This window comes from Marmota marmota, unplaced genomic scaffold (genome assembly GCF_001458135.2).
Source record: "Marmota marmota marmota unplaced genomic scaffold, marMar, whole genome shotgun sequence".
NCBI lineage: Eukaryota > Metazoa > Chordata > Mammalia > Rodentia > Sciuridae > Marmota > Marmota marmota.
The window spans coordinates 9,183,653-9,202,542 of NW_025999983.1; the positions used below are offsets into that span (position 1 = coordinate 9,183,653).

The following is an 18,890-nucleotide window of genomic DNA, read 5'->3' on the forward strand; positions in this document are numbered from 1 at the left end:
ATTTGCTGTATACTGTGTTCTTACATCCTTCTATCTCATTCGATCCTTTGAAAACATTACTAGTGTCTATTGTTTACAAATATGAACAAAACTCACCTAAATAACCTACCTGATTTGGCAACACTTTTAAAATGAAAAAAAGACCATAAACTTGGACCAAGCTACTCTACTTCTAAGAATTTATATTCCTGTTGGATTTGTACAAGTGAGCAAAGATGCTCATCAAAGCTTTGTTCTGTAATAATTCCAAACAGTAAACAACCCGTATGCTTGTTAGTAGGACTGTTTCAATAAATAAGATAGATACCCCAATACAAATGAAATTCTTGGAAGTCAGTAAGAGAATGGTAATACAGTCAGCCCTCTTTGTCTGCAGGTTCCCCACCCTCAGACTCAGCCACCCTTAGATGGAAAATAAGTCAAAAAGAAAAATTGTGTCTGTACTGAACATGTAGGCCTTGCGGGAGGGGGTGGAGATGTTGTGACAATGCATTATTAAAATACAGGAAACAAAGATTTTCTTATATTCTAGATTCCTTTCATGTAACTTATCATTGAAGTGCATGTTTATCTCTTTTTATACACTTTCTAATTATTGGTTGAACATTTGTTTGTCTTGGATGTAATTACCAAATACACAGAATTTCAAACTGTCAACTCCACATTTATAGATGTAGCTAGCAATGAGGCCACAGAAAGTCAGAGATGACTTTCCATGGCTGTGAAATAAGCCAGAACTCACTTCCCTTATCACTGTCTACACAACATGTCATTTTCAAAGTAACAACACTCTAGGTGAGAAATATGAAGGTCAAGAGAGGCACTGTTAAAAACCAGACAAGAATACCCCTGTCCTGAACTGTACTAAGAGCCACACCCACACTAGACTGCATAGAAAAATTGTGACATTCCTTCATCTCATCAGGTCCAGCTGCTCAGTGGAGTGAGGCTTCTCCCAGAAGAAAACTGACTTCAGGCTCATGATCACGAAGAGCCCTGGGCAAAGTGCCAGGTAGTTGGTTATGTCTTGGGCTTTCCTCCATTCTGTGTTCCTCCTCCAGTGAGCTTCTCCTTACTGACCCTTGGTGAGCCTGCCCTCAGGACCTTGGAGGCCCAGGCACCAGGGCTCCAGCAGGCTAAGCTCAGGAGTGACCTCTGTAGCAGGAGCTTTTGCTCCTGTTAGTGAGAACACAATTCAGTAAGAAATTGGATTTGTATTTACAGACAACTTTTGGTTATTACTAGATTGCACTTTTCAAAATAAAGAACCAGAGCCAGAGCAACACAGCTGCCCAAGGAAACAGAAGGCTGAAGATTCCTGGAAGCCATGCTAGAGACATGAGTGGTGACAAGGACAGAATGGCCATTAATTCTTCCCCTGAGTCTGATGGTCAGGTGTTGTGCTGTACACTTGCAAAGTTAAGCACTTCTGTTTTATTTTATTATTTTAAATATGGAACACTTCCCAAATTTGGGTGTCATGTTTGCACAAGGGCCAAGCGGATCTTCTCTGTATGGTTCCAATTTTAGTACATGTGATACTGAAGTGAGCACGCACTTCTGTTGAACAGCAGAAGTTAACGACAATTTCACTATTGTCACTCAGAAATTCTTTAGCTCTGAACTCATATTTTCACATTGAAATGATAGTTTTTAAAATATGAATTATAGCTTAAGATATAACTTTGGGGATTCAACAAAACATAAATACTACCATTTACTACATCAAATACCATGTCATTTGCCTTCTCTCATTTTCCCTCCTTTCTTCCTCAGGTACTATCTTTCACATCAACAGATCTGGACTCCTTGACAAGCCATGTGACTGCAGGAACAGGACTTAACTGCAGTCTTCTGAACTGCAAAATGGGCTGATGATAGTGCATGCCTCATGGATTTGTTGTTTGGGTAAAAAAATAACAAATTCAAAGGAGTTAGCATGATGTTTTGCACATAACAAACAGCAAATATTAGCTATCATTATTCTTATTTCCTTATCTATCCAAAATTAGTTTCTACTTATGTTCCTATAGCTTAGAGTCCCACTAAGTGCTAGATCAACTAATGTGAAACCAATGTGGGAATATCAGTATGAGACTCTGAAGTCTAATGTGAAATAGGATGGAAAGTGTGAGGTTTCCCTTTGTACATAATGAAGGCTGGGGAGTAGGACAGGGTAGACCCTCAAAGGGCCTGGGTCCAGCCTGAAGGCTTTTGTCTCTTCCCGCCTCTGTATGGCAAGTTCACTGAGGTTAAAGTAAGTCTCAGGGTGACCCTGAAAATTAACCGCAGAAAGGGGAGTGGTAGGTGCTGTTCCAGTCTGGTTTGATGTATTCTGGCCTCACATTGCACAGGTGCTATTCCAGGTGTTGGAGATAAAAGTCTCTGTTCACCTTAGGATTTACAATGTGTAGAGGGTGGGGAAGCACAAGAAACCATAAACAGATGTATGATGTATCAGGTCTCTCAGTAAGGTGCTCTGAAGAAAACTAAAGCAGGTTACCCTTGGGGACAGAGTGGTGGGAGAGGTTATTTTCTGTAAGACTGTCCCATGGTGTTAGGCTAGCTGCTTACATACATAAAAGTATACGGTTTTGTTTTTGTACTGGGGATTAATCCCAGGGTCACTTAACCACAGAGCCACATCCCCAGCCCTTTTAATTTTTTATTTTGAGACAGGGTCTCACTAAGTTGCTGAAAGTATACAGCTTTTTAAATTTTGTTTGTTTTAGTTGGTTGGCTAATTAGTTGGTTTTCGTTTTTGTTCCACTTTGACTTCTTTCTTTCACATGTCTGGAAGAAATAGGGCCATGAAGATATTGGGACATAATATCCAGAGAAGGAATATAATTGTGAGGGCCCGAGTAGACTAGGGAAGGACTGTAGGGATGATTGGAAGTGCCTGTGGACCAGGGCTGCCCAGATGGCAGAGGGAGCACTGGCAGGTAGGGAATTCTGGGACAGAGACTGTCGGTGCTTGAGCCTGCACCTATTGCTTGCTGGGTTGGAGTGATACCAATTCCCAGGGAGAAGGCTGAGCTAGAGGAGACGGCAGCAAGGGTAAGGCTGGATCACAGTTGGCTTCCCAAGGAAGTCCAGCCCCAAGATGTCTTTTGAAACTTAGCCCTGGGCTGTGGCTCACATTATCTGGCCTGTTTTGGGGCCAGATCCACAAACATATTTACATTCAACAATTTGACACAAAAAAGTGAGTAATAATGGGAATAGGAATCATTGGGTCGCATAGCAAAGGACATTTTCCTAGCTCATGTGTTATTGCTCAAGTCACAAACATTGGAGCGTTATCTTTAAAGTCCATGTAACAGGGCAGCACACACAAACACATTTAACTATTAAAACCTATTTAACTCTAATGGCAGTGCTTGCTAAACATGAGTGCCAGATATTTGCCATTACCAACATGATTGACAGACACCAAGAATTACATTCTCTGTACCCTGGAGTCCTATTCTTCCTCAGACCCTTGATCAGACAGGTCACACTGCAGAATACTAAATGGTGAGCAGATGGCCAGGCCTTGGAATTGGACAGTACTTGGCTTGAAACTCACTTCTGCCTCTTAACCACCTTTAATCTTGATCCTTAGTACCAATTTTAATCTTGATCCTTAGTACCAATTTTTTGTCTTAATCTACTTGGGCTGCTAAAACAGAATACCATAGATGAGGCTTATAAATAACAGTTACATCTCACAGTTCTGGAGGGAAAAGTCCAAGATCAGTGTTTTGACGTTTTGGGCATCTAGTGAGAGCCTGCTTCCTGGTTTTTAGGTGGTCATCTTTTCAGTGCATCCTCACATGGCAGGAGGGAAGGTGTCTCTCGGGAGCCTTTTTTTATAAGGGCACTTATCTCATTCACAAATGATCTAATCCAAATAACCAAAGATACCACCTCCAAATACCATCACATTGGGGTTAGGATTGCCACATACAGATTCAAGGGGATGGAAACATTCAGTCAATACCATCATGATGTTTCCTTGAGTTTGTTTTGAAGATTCTAACTGGAACAGCATTCTCTTCTAACAGTTCCTATTAGTTGTCAATAATTTTGTATTTGGTGGGCTTTACCTGTGTGCCAATACCTTTTTTTTTTTTTTTTTGGTACCAGGGATTGAACCTGGGGCATTCAGCCACTGAGCCATGTTCCCATCCCTTTTTGTATTTAATTTAGAGACAGTGTTTCACTGAGTTGCTTAGGGCCTTGCTAAGTTGCTGAGTCTGACTTTGAACTCACAATCCTCCTGCCTCAGCCTCCCAAGTTGGCCAGTATCTTATTGTAGTTCTCAGTTCTATAACAAACGTCCTGGTATGCTACTCCATAATTATTCCAGCACATTCTTTATTCAGTGCCTGTATTTGCTCACTCCTATGGTATTTCTCTCTTTCATTTTTCATGTTTCTTTCTCTTTGAAATCCTCTTTTCTTGACCTCATTGTGTTGCATGTTAGTCCCTTAGTACATTTATACTCTTCTCTAATGTATCTAGCATCCATACTGTAGTTCCTTAGAATTCTTACAGGCATTTCACCAATTTTTTGTGCTTCTTAACATTAGTAAATCTTTGAAATTTCAATATGCAAAATGTTATTTTAAGTAAACAAATACATAGAAACTCACAATACTCGATAAACTGTTCTTACGTAGAAATTCCAAGTTTAATCTTAAAAAGGATTAAGTAAATAACTTCAGAAACACATATGGTTCTTAGAAAAAGTCTCTGTTTCCTGTCCATATAAATATTTGTAAAGTAAAGGTTTGGGTTTTTTTGTTTTGTTTTGTTTTGTTTTTAACTTGGTGACTGTGTGTTCATTCACTTGAGAGATGCACATGACAGCCCTGGCCCTGAGCTTGGCTTTGATTATGGTCAATTTGGTGTATTAGCTGCTTTTTATTTCATTCACAAATATTTATTGAGAGCCTACAATGTGCCAAGACTTATGGTAGGTAGACTAGAGAATGCATTTGTGTGTTCCTAGCATTTAAAATATCTTTAGATAGGCTGAGGATATAGTTCAGAAGCAGAGTGTTTGCCCAGCGTGTGTGAAACCCTGGGTTCAATCCCCAATACTGAAAATCAAAATAAAATAAAAAATTATCATAAGAGAAAAATGACATCCATTCTGATACCACAGAGACAGTCCTGGCTGGCTAATTACTCTTACTTAACCAATGTCCTCTGCTGCTTCCTGCAAACAGAACTCTCCTGTTATGGCAATGAGAACCACTAGGAGAATCGCCTGTGTTTCAGAGAACCTGCGGTTTTAGAAGTAGAGAGGGGGAAAGCTGTAAAAGCAGAACAGTGTAGGGGAATCAGACAAGCCACAGTACTCCTACCCCAAACCCGACACAGCTGCTCCAGGGCTGCAGCCTGCAGCTGGCCCAGCCTCTAAAACCTTCCACTGGAACTTGACAATTAGGATCAAGTTGGCATATTCTTGTGAATGTAGTTGTGTTAGGAGGAATTGAAGACCTGTTGGCTTCTTGGATAAAATCAGCCTCATGCCTCTTCAATAGATTAAGTCTACGGAACTGAGGGGAAATAGATGCTTTTATAACGTGGTAACTGGCTCTGTGAGGACTCTGACGCCCATGGTCTGAAGTACGCAGCCGGGATCATTTGAGAGAGGGACACAAGTTTTGTCCTTAGAGTGAAATGAAGGGGGTGGGGGAAGAAATTGAGAATCTCAAGACCCAGCAGCAGAGCATTTAGCCAAGTATGAGGCCTTTTAATCTGAGGCCCTGTGAACTGTACAGGCCTTTCGTCCATGGCGCCAGCCCCGACAATTGTGTTTTCACAACAGCTAGTTGTCACCTATGATAGGTGTAATCAGGAAACTTCATGAGAGGGTGGAATTCAAGCTGTGTCTTGAAAAACGGGTACATTTTCAGTTTTCCAGGTGGAAGGGATGGTCTGCACAAAGATTTAACAATGAATCAGCTTAGGCTGTATTCCCCTGATGTCAGGCAGGCCAGGTTTAATTGAGACAGAGGTTTTAAGGCTAGAAAGATAGGTAGAGGGCAGACTCAGTGTTCTTGCAAGATGAATTTGGTGGTGGTGGAGAAGAGGCATTGATGCAAGCCCATTCTGGGAAAGGAGACTGTTTAAAAGGCACTTGGGTGCTTGAAGTCATTTACTAGTATAGTGGTCATGGCTATTCTATTCTGAGATGGACACTTTTCTTCTGTTCTCTTCCCCAGGACTTCCAACTGTAAAGAGAATGTATCAGAGGCCACTGGTTTGCTCTGAACTCCTGCAGTAGGCCCAAAAGTCTAAAACAAAATGGAGTTAGTGATAGGACAGAACGTTCAAAGAAATCTTTTGAGACAGTTCAAAAACAAAGTTTCATGACAGGGAAAGCCTGTCAGGCTGCCCAGTAGAGTGGCGCAGCAGACAGAATTATCTTAATAGGGGTTTCTTTGTTTTGTTTTGGTTTTTAAATTGTCAATGGAATTTTATTTTATTTATTTATATGCACTACTGAGAATTGAACCCAGTGCCTCGCACATGCTAGGCAGGCACTCTACCACTGAACCACCACCCCAGTCTCTTAAAAGGGTTTTTATATATACATATTTTTAACAAGGAATAAGAGCAAGTTAGACATGGCCTTGAGTGTAGCAGCTAGAATTGACCTTGAGTGCAGGTGGCTGGGCAATAACAGAACTTTGTATTTAGGGACCTTGGAAGGGGCAGGGTGCTGAGGAAACAGGGTATTTTAAGTTTATTTTTCTTAGTAGCTTATAAGCCACAGCCCCAGGCCAAGAGGCAGTTTCAGAACCAAAATGGAGTCACTAATGTTCAGGATATCTCATTAGTTAGTTGTGCTGAAGTTCCATGTGACTAAGCCAAAACTACATTATCTGACTTTGCAAGAAGTCAACAGGTAGAAAGATAATAGCCAAATCTCTGAGCAGACCAGTTTTAGCCAGCGTGATAACGAAGTTCCCTCTGCTTTAACCTTTACAAAGAAAGTTACTTTCAAATACTCAACCAGCTTTGTGCTCTGATTCCACTTTCCTCGGCCTTTTTCTGTCTTTAAGGTCAACCTCTCCTACTTAGTTCATCAGAGAACTCTTCTCTCTTATGATACAAGGTGTTGCCTTATTCTAGAATTACAAATAAAAGCCAATGAAGACCTATAAACAGTCTGGGGATGTGGCTCAAGTGGTAGCATGCTTGCCTGGCATGTGTGAGGTACTGGGTTTGATCCTCAACACCACATAAAAATAAAGCTATTGTGTCCACCTAAAAAAACTAAAAAATAAATATTAAAAAAAGACCCTAAACTAAAGTTTGTTGTGATTTTGTCTTGTGACTGTGTCTGGCAACTGTGAACTGAAAGATACTTCCGGCAGCTACTGAGACCCCTTGAGGAATGCATGAAAGGCATTTTCACCCTTTTTGATGTCCTCTGCCTTTCTCATGGCATCCCAAGGGTTGTAAATTCCTCTCCTGTCAGACTCTGCTTTTTTAGCATTGAGCCCCTAATCAATTTGACTTTCAAATCCAGGGTTGACTTGTGCTAGGAGACAGCATATAGCTTTGGGGGTTTGTGGTGGCTGATGATTTGCTGGCAAGAATGGGAACTCACCAGACCGGGTCCCACAGGTCTCAGGTGTCTGACTGCAGCGGATGGGAACTGGCAGTAAATGGCAATTACGGCTTGGCACATGGACTCCACCTTTCAGAAATTCACAGTGATATTGTATTCTGTCCTCTTTGTTTCTTTTTCTTGCACACAGATCGCTGTGATCACAAGCAATAGCTATGCTAACATTTAAGTCATTGTAGGATTGCTTTTGTGCATAATGACAGGAAATTATTTTTAATTTCTTAACCATGATTAGCCAGCCATCAATCAATCACCATTACTTGTCGAGGCCATCATTTCCTCTCCTACCTGCAATGCCTACAGCATCACATTGCATGGGTGGGTGAGTTTCTGGCTTCTTTAATCCACTCTGTTGGTGTATTTCTATCTCTTTGTCAGTGCTTCGTTGTCTTTTTTTTGTTGTTAATTTTTAAAATTTATGTATGACAGCAGAATGCATTACAACTCATATTAAACATGTAGAGCACAAATTTTTCATATCTCTGGTTGTATACAAGGTATATTCATACCAATTCGTGTCTCCATACCTATACTTTGGATAATGATGTCCATCACATTCCACCATCATTTCTAACCCCATGCCGCTGCATTGTCTTACTTACTGAATTCTTACAATATCTTCTTACTTAATGTAGCAAAAAAAAAATCCTAAATTTTAGTGATTTAACACAATTTTTCCCCTACTCACAAAGACATGGCATGGTGGGGAGGGTGGGGGGGCTCTGCTCCACGCAGACTTTCAGGCTTTTCTGTGTGGTGTCTTTACCATTTCCAAGTCTTCAGAGTTCTCCTCTGGACCAACTGCTTCTGGTAGTGATACACAAGCAGGGAAATATTCACACCACTTTATGTTGGCCACTTGACCTCATTTAATTGTAGACAAGGCGGGAAAAGTAATCTGGTTGTATGCCCAAAGGAAACAGGAAACAAGCCTGGTAAATATTCAGTCTGTCCTAATCTCACACAAGGACCAAAATAGGATATGTCAAACTGAACACAACTGATCTTACAAAATTTTCTCTCCCTCTTACTTTTCTTTCTCTATTTTCCATCTCTTTCACTCATTGAATACCTTTTTGTGGACAGTCCACTAGGCTCCTGGGATAGGCTGCCTCTAAGAGAACCCCTAACAATTCCTTTTCCTATACGCATTCCCTTGTGTAGTCCCTTCCCCTTGAGTGAGACCTGAACTTAACAGAATTGCTTTTAATGAATAGAACAGGGTTGAAGGGATAGACACCACCTCCAAGGTTAGGTTGTAAAAAAACTATGGTTTCCATCTTGGTGCTCTATGATTCACTCAGTCTCTGTCTTTTGGATCACCAGCTACCATGTCATGAGGATGCCCAGGTGGCCCTTGGGGAGACTTCCACATTACAAGGAAATGAGGTCTGCCTGCAAAAACATAAATAAGCTGAATCTTCCCGAGATCTTTTGAGGTCCACCAGCGGTCTGTGAGTGAACATGTGTGTGGATTCTTCAGTCCTAAGAGGACTGCAGCCCTGCTGACTCCTGGCTGCAATCTCCCCTCAGCCAGAGGCACCCGCTAAGTTATCCCCCAAATAAATGTCAGATAATCAATATAATTTTGTATTAATTACTGGGGACAAAGGAGTTAAGAAGGCATATCTTGACTAAAGAACATCTTGGCTAAGACATCATCTTTTCCATACCAACATGAACTTATAGGGTTATCTCTGCCTCCTATTTCAGTTTATAGTCCTGACAGATCTCCATACCCCTAAATTCCACATTTAGAGGTAGCCCACTGGTGTTCCCTATCTTGTTTTTGTACATTTTCTTTTACTTCCTGTTGCATCTTACACTGTATTTGTAGCAGTGAGTTTCTAGCTACTATAATAATACTTTATTGAGCAGTTAAATACACTGAATATTTTTATACAGCAAAACAGGCCCATAAGCTTCTGGATGGCAGAGTTGGGTTGACCCCCTGCAGTGGCTTTAGTGTAGACTGCATCAGTGACTCCATGTCCACAGACCTCTTAAGGAATACAGAAGGACTGTCTCTGTAGAATACACAAATGCAGACTGCCAGGAAGCGAGCATTTGGCTAAAGCTTTTTTTTTAACATTTTTATTAGTTGTTCATGAACCTTTATTTTATTTACTTATTTATATGTGGTGCTGAGAATTGAACCCAGTGCCTTGCACATGCTAGACAAGCATTCTACCACTGAGCCACAACCCCAGCCTTTTTTTTTTTTTTTTTTTTTACTTTTTTTTAGCTGTAGTTGGTACAATATCTTTATTTATTTTTATGTGATGCTGAGGATCGAACCCAGTACCTCTCACGTGCAAGGCAAGTGCTCTACCTCTGAGCTACAGCCCCAGCCCAGATAAAGCTTTTTGATTAGTCATGCTTCAAATTATCTGTACTTTTCTTTTTTTGTTAGTTATGTGAAGGTATTGGTGGTAGTTGCACCTTAACACTTTAAGAAAGTTGAGTCTTTTATCCCATAAATAAGGAGTGACAAAACACCAAGAAATAGTAACAGGAAATTCCTTAGAAAGGATAAAATAGTATCAAACTCTAGTTTTAAATGAGCTTTGTCAGAAAGAGATTCCCATCAATTGCTACTCAACGAACATTTAGGGAATTCCTTCTGTTGTGTCAGGCAGTGGAAATAAAAGGAGAAGAATAACTGGAAGGTCTCTGTTCTTGAAGAATTCTTAAGTCAGCAGGGAAAGGAACCATATACAAATGAATACCAACACAGTAAAACTCAAGATTTAGGGATGTTGCTTCTGTCAGACTGTTTAGGATGACTCTAAGTACAGAAAGTTTAGAAAGTCACCTGGTGGGGCTGGGGTTGTGGCTCAGTGGTAGAGCTCTCACCTAGCACGCATGCAGCACTGGGTTCGATCCTCAGCACCACATAAAAATGAAATAAAGATATTGTGTCCACCTACAAGTAAAAAAATATATTAAAAAGAAATAAAGAAAGAAAGAAAGTCACCTGGGCTTAGGATAACTGAAATCCCAGCCACATGGAGGCTGAAGCAGGAGGGTCTTAAGTTCAAAGTCAGCCTCAGCCACTTATCAAGACCCTAAGCCACTTAGTGAGACCCTGTCTCAAAATAAAAAAGATAAATAAAAAAGGGGTTGGGGATGTGGCTCAGTGATTGAGTGCCCCTGGGTTCAATCCCTGGTATTCTGCCCCCCACAAAAAAGACACTGGGAATATTTCATGGTAGAGTTGGGTTGACCCTCTACAGTTAATTGATTCAGCAGTTCAAAAGTTTCACCAAGGAATTTTTTCCAATAGCTTTATTGGGGAGTGATTTATACACAATAAGATTCAGTGATTCTAAGTTCACAGAGTTTCAAAATGTGTTCTGTCTTGTAACCACTACCACAGTGAAGACACAGAACATCCCATTATTCCAGAGAGTTTCCTCACACCCCCTTGTGATCAATTTCCTGCCCCAGCACTTTCTCTCTCAACCCTTTACCTTACATCACACACATAAATCAGCTCAAAATGGATCATGGACCTAAATGCAAGAGCTAAAGCCATAAAATACATGAGAAAACCTTGTGATCTTGGGTAGGAAATATATTTATTTGCCTTTTCATTTTTAATGGTATTTAAAAAAATTAAAATTAAAATTTTGAAGTTCAGTTATCTTTTTTTTTTTTTTTTTTTTTTTATGGTTTATGCCCAGTCTAAGAAACCTTTGCCTACCACAGATCACAAAAGTTCTCTCTTGCATTTAAATTTGATCCATTTTGACTGTGAACTGGCATTCTTGAGGAAAGCCAAGAAGAAGGTAACAAATGCTCATATACTTGGAGGATGGAGGGGAATTACTAGATGGTGCAGAGAGGAAGGCGGCTTTGCCAAGAAGGGAAAGTGGTAGGAAGGCACACCTTAGGAAAGGACTAGAGAGTTGGGGCAGTGTGTGTGGGGGGGTGTTGGGATAGCCGTGGGAACCATGGCGGGGTATTGAACACCCTGGAGGTACTCTCATTGTTGGTGATTAGTGATAACACTTTTGCTCCGCTGTACTGGGTTTTGTTAGCGTTAAAGCCCAAAGGAATGTTTTGTTTAGACTGACATATGAAGGAAGTTGGGTCCAAAGACATAGTTGTCCCAATTTTCTGTTCATCCAAATGTTCTGTTGCCATGATAATTACCAAATATTTATTTTGCTTCAATTTCAGAAGCAAAATAAATGTTTGGTAATCGATTTAAATGATCCACTTTCAACGACATCAAAACAAAGTGTTGGTTTGGATGCTACCAGCTGTCACATTTTACTTGGTTTTAAGAGCACTTGGTAGAGAGTAAGGTACAGATGTGTGTTTGATTTGCTTTATGTTTTAAAAAAATGAGATTTGTTTTAGAGTTGTATACCTTTGGGTATTTAGAGAGAAACATTAGGATGTTGTCTTTATTTTTCCCAGTTAAAATTTGCAACACCAAAATTATATTCATGGAATATTTGTTTCACAAATGTGCTTTTCTCCACAATGCCAAACATTTTGGAGAGTGTGAGTGACTATTGAAGATATCTGTTGAAGATGAGTGGCTCAAGAGCCCATGGTAGTGCAGAAATTAAAGCATAGAAAGAGATGATGGCTTTACCATTCACAGCAGAAAAAGAAGCCACAGAAAGAGTTGCTATTTTTTTTCTTTTTAAGATGATTTTCTTTTAAAGAGCAGCTTAGTTTCAGGCTAACCCTGTCCTGGCTGTTTGTTATTCTTGTTAAGAGTCCAATTAAAGAGATAAACGTGGTTTTTATTAATTTTTGTATATGGAGTTTCCAAAAAATATTCAAACAACCTCCAACTCAGACTACCAGTAGGATGGGTGCTGTTAGTGTGGCAGAAACTCAATAATCTTCCTTAATACTAGGCCCAGGGCTAGGAAAAGTTGACGTATGTGTGAACCTCTACTACCTGGATCTTTTCTTGCACTTTATGGATACAGTCAGCTCCTGACGGTTCCCAACAGGGTAGACACTCGATGAAGTTTTGCTGAGTGACTGAACAAATAAGAAGAGAGGACAAGTAACAGAAATGTATATTTAAACAACAGGGTGTACAACGGGGGCTGTGAGCAAGCAAGTGAGGAAAAGTTTTATCCAGAAAAATACTTTGAGCAAAGTGGAGTGAATCTTAGTAATTTACCTCATTGGATGGGAAAAGTGGATTTATTTAAAATCCTAAAGGTTCCTGCTCTCTATGGGTATTATGTGTTCTGTCTCCTTTGTGGTAGGAGAGGATGCACCCCAGAGCCCCACCTACCCCAGAGCACTCCACGGTTCCATCAAGAGTTCCCTTCACCTGGGAACCCACAGGACGCCAGGCTGGTGGCAAGACCAGAACGGCTGACCATGGAGAGGAGGGCCAGCAATGGTAGAGAAGGAAAGGGAGGGAAGAGTGACGGGGAGGTTCAGGTGGGAGTGCAGGTGAGGGGTGAGGCAAGTTTGGGTCAGGGGAGTGGCTGCAGGGTCAGAGAGGAAGGATGCCTGCAGTGGCAGGATTGGTGACTGCTGGGATGAGGCAGAGGACCGAGGTAGGGGCTGGTGAAGACCAGGCTGCTGGCCTGGGTGACTGGGTGACTTGTGATCCATAGAGAAGTGAAAAAGCGCTGTGTGGGAGGGGCTTGTGGATGAAGTCACAGCACCACGCTGACATGACTCACAGTCTCTACATCTCACAAGGGCTTTCTGGGGATCTTGCAGTTTCTTTGCAAGGAAAAACCCCAAAACCAAAAAACAACTCCCACCCCCCCAAAAACCCTGTTGTTTGTAAATGTAACTTTTCCAAGTATTTGTCTGGCTCCTTCCTGCTTCTGGGGCATCTCTCTACATGTATGATGACCGTCCACGTGTAGCACTGTGGGGCACAGAGCTCTGCTTCTCACCAGAGGGTGAAGGGTGGGCTGCACCTCTCTCACATTTCTGCACATTCCCTAGGTTCTAGCAGTTACACGCTGCAAGGGTTCTATATATACATATATATATATATATATATATATATATATATATATATATATATATATATAAAGTAGAGCGAGTGAGGGAGAGAGGTATTCCTATTGGCTGTTTCTCTGGATGCTCCTCCTTGATCTTGAAACTGCATAAAGAAATGTAGAGCCTAAGAGACTCGTCCCCAGTAGTTTCAGCAGAGTAAAGGGGCAGCAGTGTATACTTCTTTCAGGAATATTTTGGAGCCAATTTGTCTCTGCTATGAATAAGATCAGGACATAAGCACCATACGCAAGATGCTCAGGCTGCTGCCCCCTTGGGCAAGTCCTACAGGCTTCCCCTTGATTCCATGAACCTCCAACAGCCTTCTGATAGAGTCAGTTGCTGTTGCTGGCAGTAATGAGCCCTGACTGATACACCACAACACATGCCCACTGTTGACAAACTGCCAGCCCCAGAAAAGGACCCAGAAAGATCAGAAGTTCACACACCAGCAGGGACAGCTAATTCAAACGACTTTCTTCCCAGAGCCTTCTAGAGCTGCTTCACACCGTGGCGTCCGCGTGTTTGGGTTTTATCCTGCTTGTATACCATAAAGCATTTCTCTGTGTGAGTAGCTTCCGAGAATCTCACTGGTCCTCTTGTTCCTCCTGCAGCCATCTCAGTGTATGCTCTCTTCCTTCTGTTTCTCAGTTTTTGAGATGCTGGGGATTGAACTCAGGGCCTCTCCTCAAGAGCTTCTCCCCAACCTTTCATGATTTCTGTTCCTTATGCTTCTTTGCTATTTTCTCTGTTATCTTCTCTTGTCATCTGAGATATAAACTCTTTTATTTGCTTTCATAACCTAAAGGGTTTGGAGGTATACTGTTTTAAGGCTATTTGAGATTACCATAGGTTTATGAGCTACTTACATAAGTCTAATAAAGTTAAGAGTAATGTTTGACCTTTGGTACAGATGCCCTTCTCCCACGCCCTCTCCCTGGTTGGTTGGTTGTTGTAATATAGCCTATATTAGTTATCTACTCATACAGATATTTTTAAAAGAGTTTTTCTTCCCTTAGTCAATTGTGAAACCATATAAGAAAAAGAATGCATACTTTCAATTGGTTTCCATGCTCCCTGCACCAGGTTTCTGCTCTTTGAATGATGTTTTCAGGAAGGTGTTCATTCAATGATACCTTTCGAGCCCTTGCCTGTTTGAGACCATCTTGTTATTTTCAGTCGTGAATTGCAAGTTGGTTTGCTTCTCAGGCTATTCATAGGAACTCCTAACAGAGGTGAATCTGGGCCTCTACCTTCCTTCCAGCCATCCGATCCTGAGCTGGCTCAGTGACCAGTGAGGCATGGCTTCCAAGCCCAGTAATTTCCAGCCCAGTCCCATCCAACCTGAAGTTAGTGGAAATTTCCCCACATCCTGGCTCCTGGCTTCCTCCCCTCTCTAATGTCCAGTGATGTTGCAAGTTCAAGTGTTTCTGTGTCTACTCACAGGTATTTCAGTGAGAAGCTTGGAGAGGGTCTACCATGAAGCTGTTAGATCTTCTGCCAGTCATATTGACCTCCCAATGCTGGCACTGTGTCAGCTCTTCTTAATTTCTTAGTCTGATTTTCAGAAGCTATTTTAGATCTTCTTCATCTGTATTAGTTAAGCTTCCTTGTATCTGGTTGCAGGTAACTGAAAATAACTTGAATGATCTTTAACAGAAAAGGGAACTATCATACAAGAGTACGGGGCAGTTTCATGGAACCTAAAAGTGTACTCGGGTCTCAGTAGGGAAGTGGAAAGTTTTTAGGACTCCCTGCTTCTTATTTTCATTTCTCTCTGTGGTGTTTGGTAAACATTAATAGAAATATCTGACATCAATTGAGTACCTGGTGGGTGCCACAAGAACCCCTGGAGAAAGGTGTTTTTTAGCATCTCCATTAGACATGAGAGGAGACAGGAACTCAGGGGAAAGGAGTGGCCACTGTCACCCCATTAGGAGGTAGCAGGCAGGCCCAGAGTCTGGACACCAGCACCCTAAGCTCTACATACTCAGATGGGTCCAGAGTAGGACAGCGTCTCGGGACCTTCCCTCTGTAGCATCCAGTGTCAGTCCAAACACCTGTGGTGGTGGCCTGGGAGCAGGGAGGGAAGATGAGGAGGCCTCTGGGTGGCACCAACATGTGCCTCTGTGGAAACTTTTCTGTTGGCCAAATCCCTATCCCCTGCAGCCACCTGGAGCCTATTCAAATTCAGCCTGCACGGCTACCTTTGAGGTATTTGAGGACCGAATGTGAGGCTGCTTGAGACATGACATTCTCCACTCCTGCAGCTTCCCCCTCGGGTTTCGCTCGCGCTCATAATGAATATATAAGTAATTGCCTAGATGTGTAACTTAAAAACACATGTAATGTTCTATTTATAAAAATTAAGTGGGAGTAAAAAGGAAGTACTTAATGAAAACTAGTGTGTAAATGCTCAGGCCAGCTGCACTCAAGATGAGTGGATGTTTGCATCCACTTATCATAAATGTCTGCATTCACAAGAAGTGAAAAGATCAGAGCCCCTCTGTAAATAAAGGACAGAATACAAAAGAATAAAGGTCCAACCATGCATGAGGGTAATTAACAGGCCCAAACTGCTTGTATCAGATGAAGGAAAGAAGAAGATCACAAGAAGCCACGAGAAGTGTCCAAACAAATGGCAGTTGGTTGGAAGTGAGCAAGTAGGGATCCTGGTGGGTGAACCTGGAGTTCACATGCAAGGACAATGTCAGGATAATTTCCTGTTTTGGCACACAGGATGGTGTCAAGACAGAGTACTGCCAAGAACATATCTCCTAGATGGGTCTCCTTCAATTCACTGCAGAGTAGCTAAGCACTGGAGAACACAGGCTTCACCAGACAAAGGGGCAGAGAGAGGATGGGAAAGGGTCAAATAGGGGAACCGAAAAACAGGTAACTAAATGAGAAATCATTGTAATATGTATTTTTATGATATATTTCTTATCATTGATTTAAAAATATACAAATCTGACAGCAATCATGTGAAATATTTTAAAACAATAATTTCAGTGAAATTCAACTAGATGTCTGTATTTAATAATTTAATAATTTGGTAATTTAATAATTTGTTAATGTAAGTCAGGTAAGAGGAGACTCCGAACAGCTATTACACAGTGGCATATGGAAATTGGGAGAGCAGAGTGATAAAGGTGTGTGTATTGAGCAGCTTGGCTACAGGGAACCTTATTCTTCAAAGTAGCAAGCAGTTTCTTGGTAGAGTTTAAAATAAAAGAAATTACGATATTTTCTCAAGTTACATGGCGGTTGTGTTCATGGAAAATTCAGCAAGTGTGAAAACTGTGAGAAAAATTTTTGCCCTTATATATAAAAAATGGAGCTCTGGGTGCAGACATTTACAAGAAGTTTCTTTCCCCTCAGGAATGTCTGCAGGACACTGGAGGGTTGGGGTTGACTAGCATCACACATTGCCACCAGCTTAGCATTTCTAGCCATCACCTACTAAATTCCAGGAGTACCCTTCTTCCTCATTAACAATGACCGTGGAAAACGTCCCCTCAAAATTCCAAATGGCTCGCAGGGCTGCTGCTGCCCCAACTGCCTTAGAGTGCCTCATTCATCCTCTTCTCTAGGATACAGGCAGCATGAATGTGCACCAACAGCTACACACTCACACACACACACACACACACACACGTGTGTGTGTTCTCGCTTGGAGAACGCACTGCTTCTGAATGTGTTTCCTGAGCAACCATCTTGTTCTGTATTTTTCACTTACTGTTTTCCTAGCTTTTGGAAAACATTTGTGACTAAATACACACAACAGACATTTATCACTTTAAGTGTACAAGTTGGTGGTATTGAAGACGTGGGCATTGTTTTTGTGACCACCACTATCATCCATTCCTAGGTTTTTGTTGTTGTTGGAAAGTTTTTAAAACTTAGAGAAAGTTTGTTAAAATAATACAAAGAATATTTCCTCCTGAGCTTGTGAAGAGTACATTGCTGCATGATATCCTATCACCCTTGAATGCTTTAGTGTGAAATTCCTATCTGAGCTGAATACAGCCATCACCAGCAGAAATTTAACATTGAGAAAATGCAGCCAGTTAGTCCTGGGAGGCCATTCAAGTTCCACCAGCTGCCCATAATGTCCTTCACAAAAAAGCCCCCAGCCTGGGACCAGCCATTGCATTTATTCTCATTTTTCTTTGGTCTTCTTCAACCTGGATTACATGCCAGTTATTTTCTAGAATGTTCCTCCATTTGGGTTTTTCTGGTGTGATTAGATTGTGATTAGATTCAGATAGGCTGTAGGGCAGGAACATCACAGAAATCATGGTGGGTTTGTTTCATTTCTTTCTTGCACAATATTTAGCTTTATTACAGGTGATACGGAATAAACTTTTTACATTTATTTTGAGATGGTGTGTTCCTATGATGCATAGGCTGGCCTGGAAACTGATCTTCCTGTCTCAGCCTCCTGAGTATCTGTGATTATAGGCACAGCCTGCTATGCCCGCTTCAGTATAAATTTTGATTCCTTGATTCAGAATATGTTGTCTTCCAGGTTTCTCTGCTATATGTATGTGTTCTTCTTTGTTGGTAACCAATAAGACTGTTGTGAGGAGATACTTTGAGACTGGAAATATTTAGTTCCTCATCAAATTTTAACCCACTAGTGTAAGTATTATGTTTGCTGCTGCCCTGATAATTACTGTGTTATAAAATAGTGCTTTTCTAATTCCATTACTCCTTGTACAATTATTAATTGGATTTTATAGTAAGGGAAAGCTCCCCACTCCATTTCTTTATTATGTCTTCTCATTGTACCAGTAGAGACTTATGGATTCCTACTTTACCCAGTGGGTTATTGCCTATTCCCACAATTACTTAATATGATGTCAAATTGTCTGGATTTGTCCAGTGTGAGGCTCATCAAACTGATTTCTGTATTCTTAAGTATGTTCCTGTCATTCATTAAGCCCTTCCCTATTTTCTGGCATGAGAAGATGTTTGTGTCATCTTGTGTTTTTTCTGCTCCATTCCTGGAATCTACCATTTCCCCCACGATCCCTGAATCTTTTTAGCAGAGAGTAGTATTTAGATACCAACCTTTAGACTCTAGGTGTGCATATTGTTAATAAGTTATCATTGCTCTCAGGCAGAACTGGGGATATCTCTGTCCATCCATCTGTCCATCCATCCATCCATCCATCTATCCATCCATCTATCCATCTACCTACTCATTCATTCATATATCCATTTATTTACCAATCATCTCTATTTTTTG

General features: G+C 41.1%; 1 non-coding gene across 1 annotated transcript; it reads right to left on the reverse strand.

Annotated features, from left to right (window-relative positions):
- Positions 1-1,447: 1,447 nt before the first annotated feature.
- On the reverse strand, positions 1,448-1,554 carry LOC125617653. Its single transcript, XR_007348737.1, has one exon. It is a non-coding gene; the product is annotated as a U6 spliceosomal RNA (small nuclear RNA).
- Between the last annotated feature and the right edge of the window lie 17,336 nt (positions 1,555-18,890).